Here is a 7,858-nt window from a genome sequence, read left to right as displayed (position 1 = left end):
CTTCTGGTGATGACCACTTTGGAAAAGGACAACAGCATTTGCCATTCTTAGTCTCTTAGAGTCTAAGACATTGGCAGTTTCTGGGGTAACCTGGAATTGGGAAAGTATATCTGGAACACCAGCTGGACCTCTGGTAGATTAGGGACTAAGGGTGGGGTTTCAGGGACAAGAGGTCTAACAGACCTCAGACAATGTATAACACTGCACATGTGTATCTGCATAGGAGAAACTGTCCCTATTGCTGGACACCAACTCCATCCTTTGCAGATGATGTCAGTGAGGTGGACTCTTGAAATTACTCTCTTCCCAGACCAGGTCTTTTTGTGTTTTATGTCCATTGATGATGCAGATGTTTATTACACTTTCCTAGAATAAAGCAGCATATGTATATTTTTCCCATCACCCTTTCCCTATGATGATAAAATAGGGGGAAATATGGGGCTCAGTCCACATTGGGTTCATTCACAAATATTCTTTTTTTTTTGTAAATTAAACCATTTTAACTTTTTAAAATCATGTTTTAATTTAAATTCAATTAATCAACGTGTACTGTATTATTAGTTTTAGTGGTAGAGTTCAGTGATTCGTCAGTTTTAAATAATACCCAGCACTCATTATATCACCTGCCCTCCTTAATGTCCATCATCCAGTTACCCCATTCTCCTACTTCCTTCCCTTCCAGCAACCTTCAGTTTGTTTCCTTATGTCTCTTATGGTTTGTCTCCCTCTCTGATTTCATCTTGTTTTATTTTTCCCTCCTTCCCTTTATGCTTTGTTTTGTTTCTTAAATTCCACATATGGGTAAAATCATATGATAATTATCTTTCTTTGATTAACTTACTTTGCTTAGCATAATACCCTTTGGTTCCATCCACGTCATTGCAAAAGGCAAGTTTTTTTGACGGCTGCATAGTATTCCTATCTATCTATCTATCTATCTATCTATAAACACACACATATATACATATGTATGTATGTATACACACACACATATATACATATGTATGTATGTATACACACACACACACACACACACACACATACACACACACTCCATCTTTATCCATTCATCTGTCAATGGACATCTAGGCTCTTTTCATAGTTTGACATTGGAGTGCAAGCGCCCCTTGGGATCACTACATTTGTATCTTCAGGGTAAATACCCACGAGTGCAAAAGCTGGGTCATAAGGTAGCTCTATTTTTAATTTTTTGAGGAACCTCCATACTGTTTTCCAGTGTGGCTGCACCAGCTTACATTTCCACCAATAGTGTAAGAGGGTTCCCCTCTTCTTGAATCTTTGTCAACACCTGTTGTACCTGGCTTGTTCATTTTAGCCATTCTGACTGGTGTGAGGTGGTATCTCATTGTGGCTTTGATTTGTATTTCCCGGATGCTAAGTGATGTTGAGCATCTTTTCTTGTGTCTGTTGGCCCTTTTGGATGTATTCTTTGGAGAAATGTCTGTTCGTGTCTTCTGCCCATTTCTTGACTGGATTATTTGTTTTTTGGGTGTTGAGTTTGGTAAGTTCTTTATGAATCTTGGATTCTAGCCCTTTTTCTGATAAGACATTTGCAAATACCTTCCCCCATTCTTTTGGTTGTCTTTTTGTCTTGTTAACTGTTTATCTTGCTGTGCATAAGCTTTTTATCTTTATGAAGTCCCAATACTTCATTTTTGCCTTTCTTTCCCTTGCCTTTGGAGATATGTCTAGGAATAAGTTGCTGCAGTTGAGGTCAAAGAGGTTGCTGTCTGTGTTTTCTAGGGGTTTGAAGGATTGCTGACTCACATTTCGGTCTTTCATCCATTATGAGTTTCTTTTTATGCATGGTGTAGGAAAATGGTCCAGTTTGATTCTGCTGCATGTGGCTATCCAATTTTCCCAACACCATTTGTTGAAAAGACTTGCTTCTTTTTAATTGGATATTCTTTCCTCCATTGTCAAAGCTTAGTTGACCGTAGAGCTGAGAGTCCATTAATGGGTTCTCTATTCTGTTCCATTGATCTATGTGTCTGTTTTTGTACCAGCACATACTGTCTTGATGATTACAGCCTTGTAATATGGCTTATAGGCTGGAACTGTGATGTCTCCAGCTTTGGTTTTCTTCCTTAGCATTCCTCTGGCTATTTGGGATCTTTTCTGGTTTCATACAAATTTTAAAATTATTTGTTCCAGCTCTGTGAAAATGTTGATGATGTTTTGATAGGTGCCGCTTCCTGATGGTGCATGGGAGAAGAATTTGGCACAAACAAGTCAGATGCAAGAGAAAGGGAGCAGGGGACAACAGTAGAAAAGACTGTTGCCCCAAACAACTCCTCAGTCCCGCTTTTATTGGATAGAAACGGTAATCAACAGAAGAGCAGAAGAAGGCCAAACATTAGTCATATGCCTTGTAGATAAACAAGAAGGAAGGCAAAATATGTCTGGACAAACAGTATAAAGTTTATAGTTGAGCAAGCACATTCACAGGACTTATCCAACTAGGCACAGGCACTCTTGGGGAGGGGTGGGAGTGGGGGGAAGGGGAGATAACGGAAAAATGAAGCAGGCGGCGTTCCTCCCTCAGCGAGCGTGGTGTTCCCAGTTGCTCGGCTTCCGTGAGGCAGGCGGTGTTCCTCCCTGAGCAGGCCGGGCATCCCCAGCTGCTCAGCTTCAAGGCTGTATATCCGTCCTCTCCCCCAGAGGCCTGTTGCCAGTATGTGTTTTTCTTAAGTCTATATCTAAACATGCTTGATAACTAGTAAAATTTCCCATGGGTTATATTTTAAGTAGTACATTGTTCTGAGGGACAGTTGCAGATAGGGATTGCCCTGAATGTGTAGATTGTTCTGGGTAGCATAGATATTTTAATGATATCTGTTCTTCCAATTCATGAGGATGCAACATTCTTCCATTTCATTTTTAAAAATTTGTTATGTTATGTTAGTCACCATATAGTACTTCATTAGTTTTTGATGTAGTGTTCCATGATTCATTATTTGCACACAACACCCAGTGCTCATTGCAACACATGCCCTCCTTAATACCCATCATTGGGCTAACCCATCCCCCTGTCCCCAAACCCTCAGTTTGTTTTCCAGAGTACATAGTCTTTCATGGTTCATTTCCCCCTCTGATTCCCACCCCTTCAGTTTTCTCCTCCTTCCCCTGATGTCCTCCATGCCATTCCTTATGTTCCGCATGAGGAACCATATGATAAATGCCATTCTCTGCTTGACTTATTTCACTTAGCACAATCCATGTCAGTGCAAATGGTGGATATTCATCCCTTCTGATGGCTGAGTAATATTCCATTGGGTATATGAACAATATCTTCTTTATTCATTCATTTGTTGAAGGGCATCTTGGCTCCTTCCACAGTTTTCTATTTCTTTGTGTCTTTCTCAATTTCTCTCATGAGTGTTCTATAGTTTTCTGAGTACAGATCCTTTGCCTCTTTGGTTAGGTTTATTTCTGGGTATCTTATGGTTTTTGGTATAATGTAAATGGGATCGACTCCTTATTTTTTCTTTCTTTAGGCACATTGTTAGTGTATAGAAATGCAACAAATTTCTGTGCATTGATTTAGTATCCTGACATGTTGTTCAATTGCTGTATGAGTTCTAGTAATTTGGGGGCAGAGTCTTTTGGGTTTTCCACATAGAGTATAATGTCATCTGCAAAGAATGAGAGTGTGACTTCTCCTTGTCAACCTGAATGTCTTTCACTTCTTTTGTTGTCCAATTGGTGCGGCTAGGACTCCTAATACTAAGCTGAAAAATAGTGATGATAGTGGATATCTCTGGCACGTTCATGACCTTAGGGGAATAGTATTTGCTGTTGGCTTTTCGTATATGGCTTTTATGATATTAAGGTATGTTCCCTCTCTCCCTACACTGTGAAGAGTTTAATCGAGAAAGGATGCTGTGCTTTGTCAAATGGTTTTTCGGCATCAATTGAGAGGATCGTATGCTTCTTGTCTTTTCCTTTAGTAATATGGTGTGTCACGTTAATTGATTTTCAAATGTTGAACTACCCCTCCATCCCAAGAATAAACCCCACCTGGTCGTGGTGAATAATCCTTTTAATGTACTGTTGGATCCTATTGGCTAGGATACTCTTATTGAATATGTTGGCATCCATGTTCATTAGGGATATTGGTCTGTAATTCTCCTTTTTGGTGGGGTCTTTGGTTTTGGGATCAAGGTAATGCTGAACCCATAGAAAGAGTGTGAAAGTTTTCCTTTTTTTTTTCTTTGAAAGAAAATTTCTATTTTTGGAACAGTTTCAGGAGAATAGGTATTACTTCTCCTTTAGATGTTTGGTGGAAATACCCTGGGAAGCCATCTGGCCCTGGGCTCTTGTTTTTTTGGGAGATTTTTGATTATTGCTTCAATTTCCTTGCTTATTATGGGTCTGTTCAGGTTTTTTATTTCTTCCTGGTTCACTTTTGGTAGTTTGTACTTCTCTAAAATGTATCTATTTTTTCCAGGTTGCCTAATTTGTTGGCATATATTTGCTCATAATATGTTCCTGTAATTGTTTGTATTTCTTTGGTGTTGGTTGTGATCTCTCCTCTTTCATTCTTTATTAATTTGGGTCCTTTCTCTTTTCTTTTGGATAAGTCTGGTGAGAGGTTTATCAATCTTATTAATTCTCTCAAAGAACCAGCTCCTAGTTTCATTGACCTCTTCTACTGTTCTTCTGGTTTCTATTTCATTGATTTCTGTTCTAATCTTTCTGGTTTCTCTTCTTCTGTTGAGTTTAGGCTTTATTTGCTGTTCTTTCTCCAGCTCTTTTAGGTGTAAGATTAAGTTGTGTATTTAGGACTTTTCTTGTTTCTTGAAAAAGGCTTGTATTGTTATGTATTTCCCTCTTAGGACCATCTTTGCTGTATGCCAAAGATTTTGAACAGTTCTGTTTTCATTTTCATTTGTTTCCATGAATTTTTTTTTAATTCTTCAATTTCCTGTTTGACCATCCGTTCTTTTTTTTTTTTTTTAAAGGTTTTATTTACTTATTTGACAGACAGAGATCACAAGTAGGCAGAGAGGCAGGCACGGGGGGTGTGGGGGCAGAGCAGCCTCCCTGCTGAGCAGAGAACCTGATGTGGGGCTCGATCCCAGAACCCTGAGATCATGACCTGAGCCGAAGGCAGAGGCTTTAACCCACTGAGCCACCCAGGTGCCCCGATCCATTCATTCTTTAGTAGGATGTTCTTTTACCTCCATGTATTTGTGTTTTTTCCAAATTTCCTCTTGTGATTGAGTTCCAGTTTCAAAGCACTGTGGTTTAAAAATATGCAGCAAATGACCCCAACCTTTAGGTACTGGTTGACCTGATTTGTCACCCAGGATGTGATCTATTCTGGAGAATATTCCATGTGTACTCAAGAAGAATGTGTATTCTGTTGCTTTGGGATGGAATGTTCTTAATATATCTGTGAAGTCCACCTGGTCTAATGTGTCATTCAACACCCTTGTTTCCTTGTCGATCTTTTGCTGAAATGATCTGTCCATGCAGCAAATGAGGTGTTAATGTCCCCTACTATTGGGGCACCTGGGTTAAAGGCTCTGCCTTTGGCTCAGGTCATGATCCCAGGGTCCTGGGATTGAGCCCCACATTGGGCTCTTTGCTCAGTGAGGAGCCTGCTTCCTCCTCTCTCTCTGCCTACTTGTGATCTCTGTCTTTCAAATAAATAAATAAAATCTTTAAAAAGTTCCCTACTGTTATTTTCTTATTATTCATGTGTTTCTTTAATTTTGTTATTAATTTGTTTATATAATTGACTGATCCCAGGTTAGGGGCAAAAATATTTACAATTGTTAGGTCTTCTTGTTGGATAGACCCTTTAAGTATGATACAGAGCTCTTCCTCATCTCTTATTACAGTCTTTGGTTTAAAATCTAATTTGATATAAGGATTGCCAGCCCAGCTTTCTTCTGATGTTCATTAGTATGATAAATGGTTTTCTACACCTCACTTTCTTTTTTTTAATTATTTTTTAATTTCTTTTCAGCGTAACAGAATTCATTGTTTTTGCACCACACCCAGTGCTCCATGCAATGCGTGCCCTCCATAATACCCACCACCTGGCTCCCCCAACCTCCTACTCCCTGCCCCTTCAAAACCCTCAGGTTGTTTTTCAGAGTCCATAGTCTCTCATCGTTCATCTCTCCCTCCAATTTCCCTCAACTCCCTTCTCCTCTCCATCTCCCCATGTCCTCCGTGTTATTTGTTATGCTCTGCAAATAGTGAAACCATATGATAATTGACTCTCTCTGCTTGACTTATTTCACTCAGCATAATCTCTTCCAGTCCCGTCCATGTTGCTACAAAAGTTGGGTATTCATCCTTTCTGATGGAGGCATAATACTCCATAGTGTATATGGACCACATCTTCCTTATCCATGCGTCTGTTGAAGGGCATCTTGGTTCTTTCCACAGTTTGGCGACCATGGCCATTGCTGCTATAAATATTGGGGTACAGATGGCCCTTCTTTTTACTACATCTGTATCTTTGGGGTAAATACCCAGTAGTGCAATTGCAGGGTCATAGGGAAGCTCTATTTTTAATTTCTTAAGGAATCTCCACACTGTTTTCCAAAGTGGCTGCACCAATTTGTATTCCCACCAACAGTGTAAGAGGGTTCCCCTTTCTCCACATCCTGCCCAACACATGTTGTTTACTGTCTTGTTAATTGTGGTCATTCTAACTGGTGTAAGGGGGTATCTCAATGTGGTTTTAATTTGAATCTCCCTGATTACACCTCGCTTTCAATCTGGAGCTGTCTTTGGGCTAAAATGAATCTCTTGTGGACAGCATTTGATAGGTCTTACTTTAAAAATTTTTTTTTTATTTTTTATTAACATATAACATATTATTAGCCCCAGGGATACAGGTCCGTGAACTGCCAGGTTTACACACTTCACAGTGCTCACCATAGCACATACCCTCCCCAGTATCCATAACCCAACCACCCTCTCCCTTCCCCCTCCCCCCAGTAACCCTCAGCTTGTTTTGTGAGATTAAGAGTCTCTTATGGTTTCTCCCTCCTGATCCCATCTTGTTTCATTTTTTCCTTCCCTACTCCCCAAACCCTCCACATTGCCTCTGAAATTCTTCATATTAGGGAGATCATATGATAATTGCTATTCTTTGATTGATTTATTTCACTCAGCATAACACCTTCTAGTTCCATCCACATCATTGCAAAAATCAAGATTTCATTTCTTTTGACGGCTGCATAGTATTTCATTGTATATATAAACCACCTCTTCTTTATCCAGTCATCTGTTGATGGACATCTAGGTTCATTCCATAGTTTGGTTACTGTGCACATTGCTGCTATAAACATTCAGGTGTATGTGCCCCTTCAGATCACTACATTTGTATGTTTAGGGTAAATACCCAGTAGTGGGATTGCTGGGTCATAGGGTAGCTCTATTTTCAACTTTTTGAGGAAGCTCCATGCTGTTTTCCAGAGTGGTTGCACCAGCTTGCATTCCCACCAACCGTGTAGGAGGGTTCCCTTTTCTCCGCATCCTTGCCAGCATGTGTTGTTTCCTGACTTGTTAATTTTAAACATTCTGGCTGGTGTGAGGTGGTAACTGACTGTGGTTTTGATTTGTATTTCCCTGATGCCAAGTGATGTGGAGCACTTTTTCATGTGTCTGTTGGCCATCTGGATGTCTTCTTTGCAGAAATGTCTGTTAATGTCCTCTGCCCTTTTCTTGATTGGATTATTTATTTTTTTGGGTGCTGAGTTTGATGAGTTCTTTATAGATTTTGGATACTAGCCCTTTTCTGATATGTCGTTTGCAAATATCTTCTCCCATTCTGTCAGTTGTCTTTTGATTTTGTTGACTGTTTCCTTTG

The sequence above is a fragment of the Lutra lutra genome, chromosome 5 (genome assembly GCF_902655055.1).
Source record: "Lutra lutra chromosome 5, mLutLut1.2, whole genome shotgun sequence".
In the NCBI taxonomy this organism is placed as follows: domain Eukaryota; kingdom Metazoa; phylum Chordata; class Mammalia; order Carnivora; family Mustelidae; genus Lutra; species Lutra lutra.
Note: the sequence above shows the minus strand (reverse complement) of the source record.